The 18902-nt window shown below is 29.7% G+C and overlaps 1 protein-coding gene across 7 annotated transcripts in view; it reads left to right on the top strand.

The window, feature by feature from the left end:
* LOC123294017 (disks large 1 tumor suppressor protein) overlaps positions 1 to 18902 on the top strand; it is a 1177915-nt gene that overhangs the window by 686931 nt on the left and 472082 nt on the right. The gene's annotated exons all lie outside the window — the stretch shown is intronic.

Here is an 18902-nt window from a genome sequence, read left to right as displayed (position 1 = left end):
GTCAGCCAAGGAAACAACTCTGACAGAACAGTTTGCTATACATTAGCTTGGATGAAACCAACTCCAAAAATAACAATAATTTTAACTACATTATATTATCGTTATTTTTTTTTTTACTTTTTAGTGCATATTATTTTGTTTTGGAAAAGTTTTCTTTTGAAGTCGGTTTTCTTTTTGTTAAATGTATTTTTATTTTATAATGTTTATAATAAAGTGAATCTGAAGTACACAAAAAATCATGGAAATCGGTTGGCGTGATATTGAGTTATTCGTCCTCTTGTCGTGCATACTTAATGCTTTAAGACTTTTATGGATTTCTCATGGATGCCATTGTCAAAACTGGACCAAAATGCAATGGGACTACACTGGAAGCACCAGCTTTCAAATAGATAAAAAATCATCAAAATCTGTTCATTCAGTAGAAAGTTCTGAGGCAACAAACATTAAAAAAAAAAATACAGTCGAATTGATAACCTCCTCCTTTTTTGCTTGAAATCGGTTAAAAAGTAAATTGTATGTGGACAAAATTTACGTTTAATGCAATCAATTAAACTGATTGTCAAAAAATATTGTACAAATTGAATAATTTACGTAAACTGCAGGTAACGTAGCATGAATAGGATGAATTTGATATATTTATAATAGGTACACCTTTACCTTTACATAATACATAAAAATATAATATTGTAAAAAAAAAAAACCTTTTTGTCATTGCATTGCAATATTACTTAACTATTAAATTGATTAAACTTAATTAAAATACTAAACACATTTATTAAATTTTAAACTTTCTTTAAAACAAAAATAAATTATTGTGTCAAGTGTGTATGTACTAAGTTGTAATAATGTTGAAGGTTCATAGGCACATTGACACAAAGTATTATTTCCCGTTATCTATTACTGAGGTAACTGTTGAAACACCTTGTATAGAAAGTGTTCTATGTCAGTGCTTGCATTATTTTTAATAAATTAGAAAAGCTTTAAAAATCAAAAAATCGCCATTTATTTGGTTCTCGCAAATTTCGAAAGTATTTTCTAGATTTTTTTTCAATTTGAATGAGAATGTTTTACAAGACCAGTAGTTCAAATTATCTGCAAATTTTCAACTTCCCGTATTTTATAGATTTGTAGAAAATGGATACTAAAGTTTTGTCCTAATGTGCGCGCGCCCTCATGGATAAACGGTGATGTTTTCGAAAATATGTTTCAAACAAAAGTTGTTTATTTTTTGTACTTATAGCTTTAACTTTTTTTATTTTGAATTGCTTAAGGGTCCTACACGATAAACTTTGACCGTTTGTCTACTTAGAATTAGGCTACCGGTTCGAATCCAGGCAGCGGCAGTGTGAACAATTATAATTAATGGAGGCGGTAGAATTGATCACATTGTCGTCGCATGAATAAGAACGAATTAACCGACTTCACCCACATCATAAATGCAATTTTAAAAATGGATGTAATTAAATAAATAATGATTAACAAATAATAATGTGGGTGGCCTCCGTTATAGGCGTATATGTCAGAGAAACTGAGGTTTAAACCCCATTAGTATATTTTTTATTTTTAACTTTTGTACTTTTTGTAACATTTCAGCTTGATAGTTAAATTATTGCTTCAGTGGTAGAACTAATTTTCATTTTCTTAATATTAACAGAAAATTTTCCAGAAAAATTTTTCTTACGACCTCCCTCCCAAAACGATTAAATTTTTACGTGCTAGTTTGGCATTCTTTTTAGCACCATTAATTGGCACCAAATCCGAGATCGTAAATAACTTTCATTTTCGAGAAATCGTGAATAATGTCCCCTTTTATACACACACTTACTTATATTTTCGAACCTATTACAGAAACTTCCTTATACTGGGAAAAAATTTGTTGGTAATGAGTCCATGACCTCAATCAGATGATATATATAAAGCTAACCAGTAAAATGATGCTCAATTTAGTCTACATATCCCAACAAAATACAAATAAATTTTTGAATAATTGATTTGCATAAAATAGAGTGCCATAAGTACCAAACCAACCTACACAACAATCATAAAATATAATCAGCTACTTAACTTTTAACAAGAGTCTGTTGAAGTATAAATTAAGGCGAACGATTAAAAAAACACAAAATATTATGCAAAAATTTTAAGCATGCATTGAAAAAGAAATGTGTAAGTGAATAATATTGCTTTTGAATAAATATAATAACCTTTTAAACTAATAAAAACAAACTCAACAAGGTGGTCCCTCATTCAATCTTGATATACTTACAAAAAAAAAATCTTTATTTAATTTATGCAAATTATTCAGTTTAATTTTTTTTTAAATGGGGTCAATTATTTGTGTATATATAAAATATATATCACTTATACTTATCTGTAATAATTTGTTAACTCTTTTTGTATGACACTTTTTTTTTTGGAATTAATTTTAATAATTTTTGTTTTTTTTTTTTTGGTATTTCTTAAATATGCTTTTTTAGCACGTGATTTAAATTTTAAAATGATTTTTATATTAAGATTTCACTGTAGATAAGGTGATGAAATATTTATAGAGTGTAAAACCAGAAGCAATTTGAATGATGACTCAGATTAGATTAAATAGGTACAAAATTTCAAATTCGCTAAATGCATCGATCTATTCCACTATATTCTAGTCATCATCACTATAAATTAGCTAATCGTAATAATATACTTGATTTTTCTTCTCCAAAGAGAAATGACATGGTCACTAATTTCATGACATTGTCTAATTAAATGAAGATTTAATAAATGAAGAACTATCATCAAAATGGAAGCATTTTTGAATATAAGCTTGTTTTGACATAAGTATAAGTATACATAGTTAAAAAATATTGAATTCTATTTAGGGGGTAGAAAAACATGAAAAACTAAGCCAAAATTTTTGTTATTGAAAATATCTCGAAAACATACGAAGATATGGAAAAAAGTTTTAAATAAAAAATGTAGTTATCAAAGTTTTCTTTAAAATCATTTCTAATCACCTTTAATTTATTTGCAATTTAAACAGCAATAATTAAATCTAATTTATAGCTCAGTAGCATAAAATATGAAAAAAATTCCCCACGAAACTATCGAAAAAAACCCCCAAAATTACGTTTTTCAATTCTATACATGCTAGAAAGAAAAGATTCTTTTTGTACTTGAACTATAAATTATATTTGTTTATTGCAAATATCTGGGTCAAAATATGCACTAAAAAATAAAAAAAATAACGATAATATAATGTAGTTAAATTTATTGTTATTTTTGGAGTCGGTGTCAGCCAAGCTAATGTAACAAACTATAAAAGTTGTTTCTTTGGCTAACGCCGACTCCAAAAATAATTTTAACTACATTATATTGTCGTTATTTTTTTACTTTTTAGTGCATATTAATTTGTTTTGGAAAAGTTTTTCTTTTGAAGTCGGTTATCTTTTTGATAATAGTTTTTTTATTTTATTTATCCTTTCAAATATCAATGAAAATTAACATTTTGATCTAAAATTTGGCTCAAATCTATATTTCTTGTACTATATACTATTCTCCAGTTTATAGAGTAGATAAGTGTAAGATAATATGAATTTGATTATACAATATACCTTTAAAATATGGGTTTTATGTTTTGTATTGGTACTATATTCAGTTGTTGTAACCTTTTGTTTAATAGTCACCTGAGTATGGTATTCATTTAATTAATTATCATCGCATAACATTAAATATATTTATTATATTATTATTATTTGTAATATGATACAGATAATAAAATAATATTCATAAACCTGTAACAAACTTTAATTATACCAACAACCATCTTAACAAACACAAAACAATATTAAACAAAACATTATACAGAATGTTCGATTTACACCTAGGCATATAAATATTACCAGTATGACAGAGTACATGCGTTAAGCAATGCATCTAAGCAAGAGGTATTATAGGTGTTATATGAAATTGCAAAAGTGACTTTTATCGTGGCTTGTCTGTTGTAGTTAATTTATTCAACTAAGAAATTTATTCAACTAAGTAAAATTTAATGTTAAAAAGCGTGGAGTGCTTTTCTAGTATTCTAATTGCCAGTTTACCTAACAGCTATTTTGCACATTTCGTTTTAAATTGGAATGTTATGACAATAACATAACACCTGTTATTCACACAAAAAATTGTTGGAAAAGTTTTAAAATCTGATTAGAAGACATATCTAAGTCGAATTTGATTATAAGCACACAAAAACATGCACTTTAGTTATGTTCTCTGTATACAAAGCTAAAGTGTATGAGATACAATATCAGAGTCAAAGATAAAATGAAAATAACCAATTACAATTTATTGTTGATACATAAGAGCATAGATATAATGTTAGGTTATATAAAGGGTAAGGTGTAGTACCTAGAGTGGTTTGTAGGTTGAGTCTTCTGTAGTTTCTCGATTCCCAAGAACATGATTAATATTTTATAAGGGTATTTTATGAAAATGTAGGTAGCCTAAAGTAGGTGGATTTGTTTTCGAATAAACAAAAAATTATAGTTACAAATTTTGATTATTCTGATTGTTTTTTACAAACTGGCAATTGCGTATTATCTAGTAAATCATTAGATATTGTTGAGTAACTTGTCATACTATATTTCAGTTTTAAATATAACGTTAAATTTTGAGGAACTTTCAAATACGACTAAGTGATGTACCTTGAATCTAACAGGATAATGTACCATGGACACATATTAAATGCGAAGAAAAAGAAGCCTTATCCACCCTTAGTATAAAAAAAGGGAGGAAAGGATTTTTAATGTTTTATTAATATTAATATTCACACATCATGTACCATGGTTCAAACATTTTTAGTGTTAGAAATAAAACTATTATACACAAATCCAATATCCATTGCTATAATGTATGGCTTTAAAAAACACTTCAACCAGGTGCTACACTTTCCCTTATAATCGTGTACCTATATATATGTAAATAATAGAATGATTTTATCATCAAAACTAAAGTCACTTCTCCATAACCTACCTAGTGCTTGTGTCTACCTACAACCAACAGAATCTTCTAGTTAACGACATATTATTATTATCGTTATCATACATTGATTATTGTATAAATACTTCAAGTAAATAAAATACAACGAATTTCATTTAACCTGCGGCGCAACGTTTCATTATTATATTAGAATGGAATAATTGTTGATCACAGCGTTTTTCACAAAGAATTCAAAATTCTAGATACAAAAACAGGAGATTAGTTCTCAAATTCGATTTACCTAGTTTTGAAGAAGAAAGAGGTTGGTATTTCAAAAAAAAAAACCAGTGAAAGCACTGAACTAGGATCATATTAGTAAAATCGAAGAAGTTAAATTCTTATCAATATTTTGTGGATCTAGGGGGCCAGTAGGCTAAATTTTGATAGCGCATTATAACAAGATCAGAAATTGTAGAGACCACTGTGCATGTAGCATTTAACAACTATTCTCTCTATGAAAAGTCACAAGACCGGTGACTTTTCTTATAAAATGCCTTGAAAGTTTTTAAGTGCACCGCAAGATCCATTGAGAACAGTAAGAAGAGTATGGAGCTGCGTTAGTTAAGCGAATTTCGTCAAAGAATGAAAAAATAATACATTTTTTTTTAAAACTGAATATGCATTTTTAATTTTTCAAGAATTTTTATTTCAGAAACTAAGCACCTAAAAAAAAAACTGATTAAAAATATTTTTTATTTTAAAAAAAATTAAAATTTTGTACTTTTTTAAACTACAGTAACGCTAGATAATCAAATTAAAAATCAGAATAATTTTGAATTTATGTATTCGGTCCAAAGTTATTACAATATTAAATTTCTTTATTATTAAATTTGATTTGAAATTCGTTGTATATTTAAATGTTACTAACAAAATTTAATTGTTGAACGAAGAACAAATAACGACTTTTATAATAAATATTAAATACAAATATCTAGATGTATAGAAAAGTACATATAGGTGCATGGTACAGTACGATATACAGAGCTGAGCTGCTGCTTGCAGCTAACAAAACTATTAAATCTGTATTTACCTATTTATATTATTTATATATTTTCTAGAATATACTCAGACTTCCGGCCCTTGTCTGTAAAAATCGGAAGAATTTAGAAAATCGTAAATGATGTAAGAAATCGTAACGTAGTAGTGGATTTTGGGTGCAGAACTGAGGCATCAGATTTACTAAATAAATAATACACAAAATTTTTCCCATTTATCAAAAACTATAAGCATAATATATTACATAAATGATATAACTCTTATGTGAACAATCAAAACATGCCGTGGGTAGAGTCTAGTGCGACCCTTGAGATCAACACGAAGAACTTCCCAGTATAATAAAAAGTGATAAAAAACGACTCGATCGAATGCTATGCTAATACACTTCGACCTCAATGAACTGGATATAATTTTTTTGTTCGCGCGATATTGGTCAGGAAAAAAATTTAAAAATAATCTCGCCCGCTTCGAAACGACTCCAGCGAATTGAAACTCTTTTCGGATCATGTTGTCTATACTACACATCGATCGACACTTCAACGAAGTCGATATCATTTTTTGTTCGCGCGATATCGACGACGGAAAAAATGTCCATGGACTTTTGGAATTGCATCAGAGTCGGCACCAGGTAACTTGTGTCCGGAGTACCCACAGTATCCGAGGTACCCAGGAATTTCGGAGACCAATTCTGTAGCGATAATCCGTGCACAGCGACGCCAAAAACCTCTGAATAACGAGTTTGGAATCATTTTCATCACAAATGCAATTATAAAATGCATACAATTCAGGTCAAAAATTTTCCTGACCCTCTAACGAATCGAATACCGATAAGCGCTTTCAAATCCAACTTACTTTTGAAATTTTTCGAACTTCATTGCTTCGTTTCTGCGATTACCAGTTTTTTGATTCTGTACTTTCTCAGTTTTAAAACATATCTTTTACGACTTTAGCACTAACATACATTTGAATGAATTGCATCGTTCATTTTTCAATTGGTTTCATTGTGTTAGAGAAATAAAGCTAGATATATAAATAACATTACATATACAAAGGTGAATAAAATACATAGGTAACAAAAGTAGTGTAACGTGAGTCACGGATTCAAGCCAATTTACACCTCAATCACCTTTGTAATTACATATAATACCATAAACATTAGAGGTGGGTACCTAGGTACCATGTAACGTACGATTACACACATACCAAGCACCATGAACAACTATAACCAGATATAGTTTGTTTGTTATATATATTTATTTATCGATTATGGATACCATATAAGTTTTACCAATCAAATTGTTTTATTTTAATATAAAAATTTTTTTTTTAATCAAACGGTTTTCAAATTAGCCTTGCTCAGGACTAATGAGCCATTGCCTGGCTGAGAAATATAATAGCAAAATTACTGCAGTTAAGGATGTATGAGCATGGTAGTGGGGGCACAAATTTAAAAATAGATATTTTCAATTTTGATGATAAATTTATATTATTACTTGAAGATATAAGACGAAAAGTAAGAATAAAATTTTTCGATATCTGGCTTAATTTTCAAAATATCGAAAATTGAAAATTTTGTTTAATTATTTAGCTTTCGATATTTCGAAAACCAAGACACATATCGAAAAATTTTATTCTTACTTTTCGTCTACATTCATGAAGTTATAACAAAATTCATCATCAAAGTTGAAAATAAGATAAAAATAATTTCAACCCTTAATCTACCCTGCTCTTACATCCCTTATATGGACGGTGACACTTAGTTTTTTTCTTTTCTAATTCATTGCTAATATGTTTACTTTCTATTAAAAAGCTTTTTTTAAATTTGTTTTCATTCATTCCAAATGAAAATTATCAAAAACTTCCAAAATATGTCGTTTTTTGAGATTCCTCCATAAGAGCCAATGTATTTTATATCGATTTTTAATGACTTTTTTCTTAAAAATTTGCACGGATACCTAAGCTGAAATTTTAACCACATATTCTTTGAGTAAAAGACTACCTAAAAACAAATTTTGAGCCTTTAAATCAAACATTGTTGTCATGCTCATACATCCTTAAAGAAGACTCTGAACCAGGGCTGCCAGTAAAGAGCCAGCCTTTTTTATTCCCTTGGGTCACTGAAATTATTTCAAATCAAATCTTATATAACTGTTCATTTTTAGTTACGTTAAATTTCGTTGCTTTATCTACCAGAGAAAAAGAGGTAAATAGTGGCGGATTTAAGAAAAATCTCCATAGGGGCTTGAAATTCTAGATCACCCCCATTGAATTGTGTACTCTATTCTCAAGTTCTTGTCCAAAGTATTAGGTAAGTTTGATTAAATTAATGAGTAGAAAATATTTTAAATCAATATATGAGCACTGTTCGTACGCTCCATTCGTTTTAACACCAAATTTATTAACTTTTTTTTGTTCTGCCCACCTGTTAAATCCGCCACTGCGTAGGAGAAATAGATTAATATTATGATTTCCACACACGTTCAAACAATGCAGGTTGCAAATGTTTCTGCAACAACTCAATACCTAGTAGCTAAGTTGGTTAAGGCGTAGCCAATTCCGTTCGCGGTAGATAGTGGGTTCGATTTCCGCCGTCACAACAAAAATTGTGTTGGGCTCGTATAGTGCAAGAATCATGCATGAAGGAAGTGTACTCAGCCTCTGAACAATTGAGGAGCTGATAAATGAAATAATCAGCGAAAAGATGGTAAAAAACATATATGGTATCATAATGGGCTCTATAGCCTAAGTGTGTCCTTCGTGGACTGCCAATATAATCTAACCTAACCTAACCTTATTCAATACCTATCCTTCCTTGTACTTTTTGTACCCGTCATGTTGAAACGTTTTAAAGTTTACAATACGGAGGAATAAAACAAACTGGTTTTTTATTTATAAAAACACCGAAGGAAGTTTAAAGTTTTGTTCTTTATTATACTAACTCTTCATTCATTTTCTAAAATTTTCTAATAAACTAGTTCTAGTTTTGACGAACGAGTGGGGTTCTTAAAATATACCAGTACATAGTTTTTTTATCTGGTACACCTATTATTATTAACATTTACACATAAAGTTCACAAACTCTCATGTACCATAATATAAACTAAAACTTCTTTGTTCCATGTAACAAAACTGTAACAATACTGTTTACTATGTTGTTGTTGAGACTAGATATGTGTGTTTGTGTTACTACGTGTACATTTTAACAAATGTAACGTTCCATTACGTTACAAATACGTTACATAAAGATGGAATTATTTATATTTAGCTATGTTGGAATGAAAATATTACGATTTTCAAATTGATTCAAATACCGCTATTAGCTCTATAAACTAAAACTTTTTATATTTTTTGAAACACGAATTCTTCTTAGTTTATGAAAATATGATAATTCCCATGGTCTCTTGAAATGTTTATTTTGGCTTAAAATTGCCATCTAGTAGGTATTTTTGGCTGAATACGAATTGGATGTCAGATTATACAAATTCTGCAACGTGTTTCAAAAATCGTGCCATTTTTGACAAGAAATTTCATTTTTTAGCACAAAAATGGAAAACTATGTATTTACTGTCCAAACTGTTATCTAGTAAGTATTTTTGGTCGCTGTTTACAAATCTCATGTCAAATTAACGGTTTTTGTCACAAATTCCGATAGCCTAGTCATTTTTGGAAAAAAATTTCACTTTTTTGGCACTAAAATTGCAAATTAAATATTTATAATCCAAACTGTCCATTCGAAGGTGTTTGTGGTTGCTGATGACGAATCCGATGTCAGATTACACGGACTTCTGCAATAACAAAATATGACTCTTAAATACGTCGTTCTTCCAATTAATTGATGATTTTCAGCTATTTCGGAACTTTGTCATTGTGATGCTATTTATTCAGTCCAACACTATAAAATGTCAACGTTGTATAGCATCATCACAGATAAATATATATGGATGTAAGTAAGCACTAGCTGAAGCTTGTTGTTCTAAAACTCTAAACACAACAAACATTTACTAAGTACACATCTAGTATACAGGTTTAATTGTTATTATAGAATTTTCACTTAAAAATCTCCCATTTATAATCTCTGTATCTCATTTTGTAAGAAGTTGTGACAACTTAAGTTGGTGATATATGTTCAGTGGCTTTTTTTAATTTAATTTTGTATATTGTACACCAGTGATTCTTAAAGTGGTTCATATGTGGGCCCTGCAGGTTCACGATGACGTAAAAGTTTAAGTCCTCATTTTAGCAGTTTGCTGCTTTGATTTTAACTTTAGTAAAATAATCCAAATAAAAATATACATTTGCTTAGTTTTTCGGAAAACATAACAAACAGGCCTACGAAGATTTTCCAACCAATTTTGTTTAATTATTTAGCTTTCGATATTTCGAAAACCAATATCGAAAATTTGTATTCTTATTTTTCGTTTACAATCATGAACCTATAACAAAATTCATCATGAAAGTTACAAGCTTGGTGACAAGAATATATAAATCTATAAGATGAATTGCTGAATGTGCTGCTAAGCGCAAATCTCGATAGCAGCTGAACCGATTTCGCTAATTCTTTTTTTATAATATTCCATGAAGTACGAGGAAGGTTCTTACGGAGAGAAAAATTTAAAAAATTTGCTTGAAAAAGTCTAAAAACAACACTTTTCTATATTCCCTTACAGAAGATTCGTAATAATAATTAAAAGTAAAATTTGACCTTTAATTTACCATACCCTAAATTTTAAGTGTTAGTAGAGGGGTTCCGGGAATGCAAAACAATACAATGAATGCTTTCAAATGACTTCATTTGGAGCAACAAAAGTAGTTCGGGAAATATTCATGCCAACTTTTAAGGTTTGTAATAGTATTTGCTGTTGTATGTTTATTAATCGACCTTTAGTACGAAATTCTCCGAGTCTGTCAGTTAATAAATTTTATTATATAAATAAAATATTCTAGTTATTTTATAATGAAAAACGAGTGATAAAATATTTGAAAATTATTCCAATAATATTTTATATTCACCTGTTCTTTATACAGCTACAGCCTTAAGATATTGAAAAAACAAATTTCACAATTCTTAGTACACAAATTTCAAAAGTAAATTAATACTGGATGTGTTATGATGATATTAAATAAATATTTTATTTGAATATTTTACGACGTTTTAATTCAATGAAAAGTGTGATTCATGTGAAAACTTTTTAACTTGAATGAAATCTAATTCATAGAAAGTTATTATTCAAAATTAATACAATTCGTTTATTAATAAATAGCACAAAATTATTTTGTTCTGATTTTACCTTATTTTGAACTTTTTCAAATGAATTCCACTTCCAGGACAAAGATGGCTAGATTGTTGAAGGACGATTCCGTTTATAATTTTCAAGAGAAGCTTTCGGAACTTCTTTCATACAAAGGGCGTATTGTAATGTTCAAGCTATTTTCATAATCTGAATCATAAAAGCCCGCGTCGCAGTCCCATTACTACATTAACAGTTTAGTTTAAACTTCCCGAAAGGGGAAGTTCTTGATAATTTTCAAGAGAAGATTTCGGAACTTCTTTCATACAAAGGGCGTATTGTAATGTTCAAGCTATTTTCATAATTTGAATCATAAAAGTCCACGTTGCAGTCCCATTACTACATTAACAGTTTAGTTTTAACTTCCCGAAAGGGGAAATTCTGGTAAACGGTCCGAAAATCTAAATCGAAATTTACAGCATATCTTTAGTTTTCATGGTCAGTACAATTAATTAACATCATTTTAGATTGATGTTTATAAGTTTGGGGACTTTTTTTTATAGTAATTTAGAATTTGGACCATTCGTTGCGTAATAACATCAAGATGGCCTAGAAAGACAAAAACAGAACGTAAAAATTGAAGCGTTGGGGAAAGAGAAGAATTAAACTTAAAATTATTCGATTAATGTTAAAAACCCGGAAATGTTGATACTTTATAAAATGACTTAAACAATAATTTATCCCTTATTGGTATTGATTTCAGTACCTTTTGCATAGGAAGTCCGTTTTGAACCTCTAACCCAGGCAGGAGCAGGGAGTTATTTTAAATGGAAATCATCATTGTTATAACTTTATTGTGTGCCATAAACTTCATTATGTGTCTCTTTATCCAAGTCCGCGTTGTTCATACAGGAGGAAGTGAGACGGATATACAATTCTTCTACCTATCTCAGTTTCTCTTATAGTAATGAGATAGGTAGAAAACAAAATGTGGTCTCTCTGTCCTACTCGTATTTTTTGTTGTCACTGGTTAGGTTATGACTGTCTTACCCGTGTGTTAGTTACAGAAGTCTGAGGGACTTCTCTAAGCCAAGTTTGCCCATGCTTGCTGAGTCTAACCTGCACAAGTTCCAATATAATAATTAATATAACAGTATTTTAGGCAGTTAGGGAAAGTTATTTTCATCATCTGGAGATCTGAATGTGTGTATGATAAGGGTTGCACTTACATGAACAGCCTAGTTTTTGTTTTGTTTAAATAGTATTTAAGCATTTGTTGTAGATATTTTAAAACACATTTTAAAAATCTAATTAAATTTCGATTCATCATTTTCAGAACACGTATAACAAACAATATTGAATATTATTTTATATAATAAAATAACGAACAACATCAACATATTACACTTCTTTCTGTATTAACTCAACTCACTTGTATTATGTAATGTTTTTCAATTGAATTCATTTCAATTTATTTATAAAACAAATTCATTTTAACAAATATTTATTTGAAAATCAAATAAAAACAAACAACAAAAATATTATTTTATTTATTTCTTATATCTATCTATAGGGGTGACATGAACTTCATTGATTCTATCTAATTATAATAGGCTTAAACGCTAGTGTACAAATCACACGATTTGAGTATGCAAATTTGTCTTATGCAGAAGGTCTTAACAGATTAGGAGATAATCTGAAAAACCAACAATTAAAGGCATGGACCCCCTACGTGGGAGGACGAATCGCCAAAAGCCTGTTGGGTGAAGGAAACTCGCTCGGTAACCGAGCCGAGGAGATCTTGAAATTAAACAGAGCTGATATTAGAATCATCGTAGAGTTACTCACAGGGCATGATAACCTGAACAAGTTCCAACATCAGATTGGAAAAAGACAATCTCCCGCGTGTGACAGATGCGGAGAAAATTCAGAAGAAACATCGATCCACTTTCTCTGTTACTGCCCGGCGCTCATACAGCAGCGAAGGAAATGGTTTGGCCCGGCCATAGTCGAACCAAAAAAAATTAGGAAACTCAGCGCTAGGAAAATCCTGGGTTTCAGTACATCAGTTGGTTATAATATCCACTGAAAAGCGTAGCGGGGATAGAGTACAAGGGTCTATTTGGCTGAACCATTGCCTCGAGGCCCGGTGCTCGAGCATGGCTCGCTAACCTCCATACCCATACCCATGCAAATTTGTATAAACAAACTTTCGAACAGTGTTCACATGTTCAAGTATTTCAAGGTAGATTTTGATTACTTTAATTCCATGAATATGAGACGCCTTAACAATCTCGGCTACTAGCCGGTTATGAATTTCATAAACGTAGAGAAAAAATAAGAATACAATTATTCGATATCTGCCTTGGTTTTCGAAATATCGAAAGCTAAATAACTTAACAAAATTTTCATTTTTTTAATATTACCTCGGATATCGAAAATTTTGTTCTTATTTTTCGTATTGTCAAGTTATAACACCATCAAAATTGAAATAATATATTTTTTTTTAATTTTTGTCCCCAGTGGCATGGCGTGCTCATACATACTCAATATGTCGGAAACAACGGTTCTTTTTTTTCAATAATTTACTTTAATTTATTTAGTTTTTTTTTTTAAATATTCACCTACTAGTCCAGGAAAAAACTATGAAAACATTTCATCAATCTACCGTTTTACCATAAAATCAATGTTAAATAAGGCGCCAGCAAACCTCTCGTGATAAGAAATTACCGTATGGCTGATACGAGTGTTGCCGGATTAAATAAACATTACAGTCTGCTATCGACTTGCGCCTATCCTCTACCATTACGTACAATAATGCTGCATAGGGAGCCTAGAAACCCCTGTGGTTATTCTCGTTGCTGCAATTTACCTTCAAAAAAGAATCTTTTCCTTGGGAAAATAAGGGCTGTATGAATACGATACTTTTATTTCACGAGCCTTAATATCTTTAAACCGTAACACGGGCTTAAAAGAAATAAACCAATTTATTTCCCATTTTTATTAGTTTTAGAAGCCTTGGTAAACCAAAATATAACCATACTAGCCAAGAGAGGTAAAAAAAAAGAATGATTCTTGGCTTTTGCTCTGAAAAGTTGACCATAGTTCTCGGTGAAATTATCCGGCTGTTTGCTGTTCAGAGGATGTATGCAATGTAGAGATGTTTTTAGGTGTTCCACCGATCCAGATGATAAACCTTCGTATGGAAAAAATAGGTCAATGATAACTAATTAATTATATAAACGAAATTTTAAAAGAATCATCTTTATATATAATAATAAGTTTTCAATGAAATTTATATGATTCCTTTTTTACAAACAAAGATAAAAACTTTTTAAATTGAAACATGACAGTGAGAGAAAGAACTTTATCCATTTCGTTGTCTTTTGTATTTGAATTTCCTTAAACAGCTGCGTAGTCAGTCACTCATGTCGTTTTAATCTTCAACACGATTTTCTTTCCATTTTTATTTTTGTTCTGTTTTTAATAAGTTTAAGTTTCTTCATCTACTTATGTATCTCTTCTCTATAGCAAACGATTGAAACAAAGAAGAATTAAAAATTTTAACTGTAATAAGTTGAAAGACTACTGACGATAGATATTTCTCCATTTTTAGATTTAATATATAATTAAAATAGTTTACCTTTTACTTTTTGTGATTTTATTATTAATACAAACGTCGTCGCATCGTTAAAATCAAACTATTTTCTAGGTGAGTTCATGTGCCTGATCTTCAGTATTCATTAAAACATTTAATATATATCTTAATGGGATAAATAACATGCTATATAGATGATTAAACTTTCACATATTGAGGGCGAATTTCTTAGGAAGTTTATATCAGTGAGCGATGGATTCTTAAGTATTCATAAATTAGTTCTAACACAAATATTGTCTCAAAAATCATGTGTGGTCACATGTCAGCTCAGTCATTTTCAGATATTCAAGCTCAAAGATAGCAAAAATAAGTTTTTTGAGAATATTTCGTTTCCTTTGACTTCCTTTCGTTTATTATAAAATTTGTAGAAAATGAAATTTTCTACAAATTTCGACTGAAATTATTTTTTACACACTAAACATTTTTTTTGAAATAGAGGACGTAGAATTTCATTACTTGTAGGGCACTTTCGGCTGTCTTACTTGTAGCGAACGGTGTGGTATTTTGCTTTAGCAGCAATTAAGTCATGCTCGTAGAATACCCGATCTTTTACAAGTATCCTCTACAATTTCTATAATCAATGTAAATACGATTGAAGGCAAAGAAAACGAGATGTTCTCCAAAACTGACGATGATGCTCTAAAAATGCTGACACATGACCATATGTGACTTTTGAGACAACATTTGTACTATCAAAATCAAGGTTTGTACAAATATTCAGCTTATTCCATTAGACTCCAAGGATGACCCTTTAGACGAAGAAGTAAAGTTCGAATAGAGCAGTAAGTCGGATTTCAATGATGTTTTCGACATTCGATTCGTTAGAGCGTTAGTAAATTTTCTGTTTTGGGTAAACGATCCCTCGTTGTCTACTGAAGTTTTCAGGAAATTTGTTTTATAATTGGTCCAAACTCGTTACACAGGGGTTTTTTGGGGACGCTAAATACGAACATCGTGACATAAATGGTCCCCGAGGTACCTGGTACAACGATATTCCCATCGCCTCCTGGGGTTATCGAAAAATTTACCAAAATAGGTCAGAAAATTTCCTGACACTCTTAAGAATCGCCTGCCGAAAACCGTATTCAAATCCGACTTTCTGCTCAAATTTTTCAAATTTTGTTCATTTTTTGTGATTCGTTTCTTCGTCTGAGATGAGTGCATTATTATTTTGTATCAGGCAGATAAATAATATTTCCATAAAAATTATATATAAATATAAAATCTATCATTGATGAACATTGAACATTATTTGTAATGATAATATTACATAAAAGCCATCTTTAATAAATTTCAATTAAATTGATTATTAACGCCATGCGGTATTAACAAGTTCTTTTTCAAAAACGCATACCTTGTACATATTTATAATACTTACCTACCTTTACCTATATTTATTTATTGCTTTCATATTATCATAAAATATTTTATTTTCAAACATCTAAAGCTAATTAAATGGAAGAAAAGAATCAGATAATTATATTCTTAAAGCTGTTATGTACAAATTTTAAACATTCTTTGATTGACGTGAAACTTTATAATTTTTCTAAGAATCCTTTTAAATATTCATTCAGTGGAAAAAACAATTTATAAAGAAAATTGGTTTCCCAGGTAAGAATGGTTAAAGTTACAATTGAACTTCAAGCACTACGATTAAACTCTTTGCTCTATCACTTTGAAATTAAGGTAGGTATTAATATCCTATCTGCCCCGAGGGAATATTGAAGGAATTATAATTTTAAATTAGCAACAACACACATTTCATATGTAAAATTTAATGTTTAAAAGCATGGAATATTTGATACAATATGTCGTTTCAAAATCAATCGATCAGATCAATTGTTTATCAAAATCTCTAAATACTGGAATGAAATAATTTTTTAATTGGTGTTTAAGAGCACTTTAAAATATTTTTGACTCTTGTTTATAAGCAAATGACTAAGCTTGGTTATATAGAAGCAAGTGACATAGATTACTCAATTCCATTCTTTTATATACCCATAAGCTAATAACAAAAAAAGATCAAAGTTCAGGAAACCTTTATAATTATTTACAACAAAAGAATACAATCTCCATGAAAAGACAATTTTAATTCATGATGATTACATATGTAATGTAGGTGTAAATGTATTAGTGAATTTCTATTTTAAAAAAAAATAAGCTATTGGTTTCGTAACTAGCACTTTTTCGCAAAAAAAAGATAATGAAGATCATTTTCGGCTGCCACTCGGTAGGACCGGTGGACATTCGAAAAAAATATTTGTTAAATTCTATCACGATTCAAAACCAAATGTTCTTTTTATAAATGTATTGGCAAGGCACCGCAAGCTATCGACAAACAAAACTTTTCGATATCCTGATTTTAATTAAATTGAAATGCTTATAATATGTGAAGTTTAAGGCAATAAATTTTACTCCAAATTGTGTTACTACTTGTGTAACTACAACTGTAATCGATAATATAAAAATAAATCAGTGAATGTGTTGCTAAGCGCAAATCTCGAGAGCAGCTTACTCGATTTCGCTAATTTTTTTTTAAATAATATTTCTTGAGGTACTAGGATGGTTCTTACGGAGAGAAATATTAAAAAAATTGCCTGAAAAAGTCTAAAAACAACACGTTTCTATATTCCCTTACAAAGATTCGTAATAATAATTAAAAGTCAATTTGAACTTTAATACCACACCATAAAGTTTAAGTGCTAGTAGAGGGGTTCCGGACAAGCAAAAAATTTGAGTGACGTTAGTATCGTATAAATATTAATATCAATGTTAATACTATTGTACGAGAATAAAGAAGAACGGAAAACCTTGCAAAAATACGAAATTATAACTTTTCTTGAAGTTGTATATAATCCATTGCGGCTAATTAAAGAATTTTTTATCATGGACTTACTACAACATATTATTTTGACATTTACTTAGTTTACGCTGCTCTTGTGTGTAGAATCTGTTAGAATAGAATAGAATAAAGATCATTATATAAAATAAAATATATTTTAGATTTAGTCTTAGTGTTCATAGTGGTAAAGTAATACTATAAGGGCGTTACCACAATATAACCTGCTTCAACAATTATGTGTCTCGATCCGGATTTATCAAATAGCACCACATAATAGTTACATACCTACTATATACCTAGTGATTTACTACGCTACGATGTCGTCAGATACATTATCATTACACATTTATTATTATTTTCACTCTCTGATGATGATGTAGTTGGTAACTAAACACATTTATTGTACAACACTTAAGCCTCATTTTCACGATGCTCCTAGTTGCCATGCCAATAACAATCATTTTTACTAGACCAAGTGTGGTTTTGGAATGAACCACAAAGTGTCGATCCTTGAAATGGAAAGCTATGAATTGGAAGGTGGAGTCCATTTTTTAAAAGGAGGGTAGTCGATAGTGATTGCATCTAATTCACTTATTGTCAAAATTTCACTCTGTTTATTCGTTATTTCTCGCAGGATATGCGAGGCACCAACCGAACACCAAGTTGAACTAGGAATGTATTGCGTGCGTCATATTTTCATTGGAAATACCTTAAGGGATTGCGGAATAAACATTACTATCTCAGAACAATTATTATAAAAACAGTTCCATGGATGTAGTATCATAATGAAAATGAGGCTTTAGATAAATGATGCGATATAAATTTAGATCGATTGTAAAACAATGAAATTCTTTACCAATATGTATTATGCCTAGCCAATTAGATAATTTTTATTCATAATTTATTAAAAAATAGAAAATTGGTATCGAGTATACTCAAGGCTGATTTGAATTCACAATGAATGAATCTTGGAAAATTACGATAGACGATCATGCAATAAAAAAAAATGACCGAAAAACACGAAAATCAAAAAAATTCAATTTCTTTAAATTCGACAAGCGAGCCACGATTAAAATCTCATTTTTCTGTATAACCAAATTAATTATTATCAAGATTCATTAATATTGAATGCTGATTTAAATAATAATATAATAATAAATATTTT

This window comes from Chrysoperla carnea, chromosome 2, assembly GCF_905475395.1.
Source record: "Chrysoperla carnea chromosome 2, inChrCarn1.1, whole genome shotgun sequence".
NCBI classification, from domain to species: domain Eukaryota; kingdom Metazoa; phylum Arthropoda; class Insecta; order Neuroptera; family Chrysopidae; genus Chrysoperla; species Chrysoperla carnea.
This window is presented reverse-complemented; position numbering and strand designations above follow the sequence as displayed.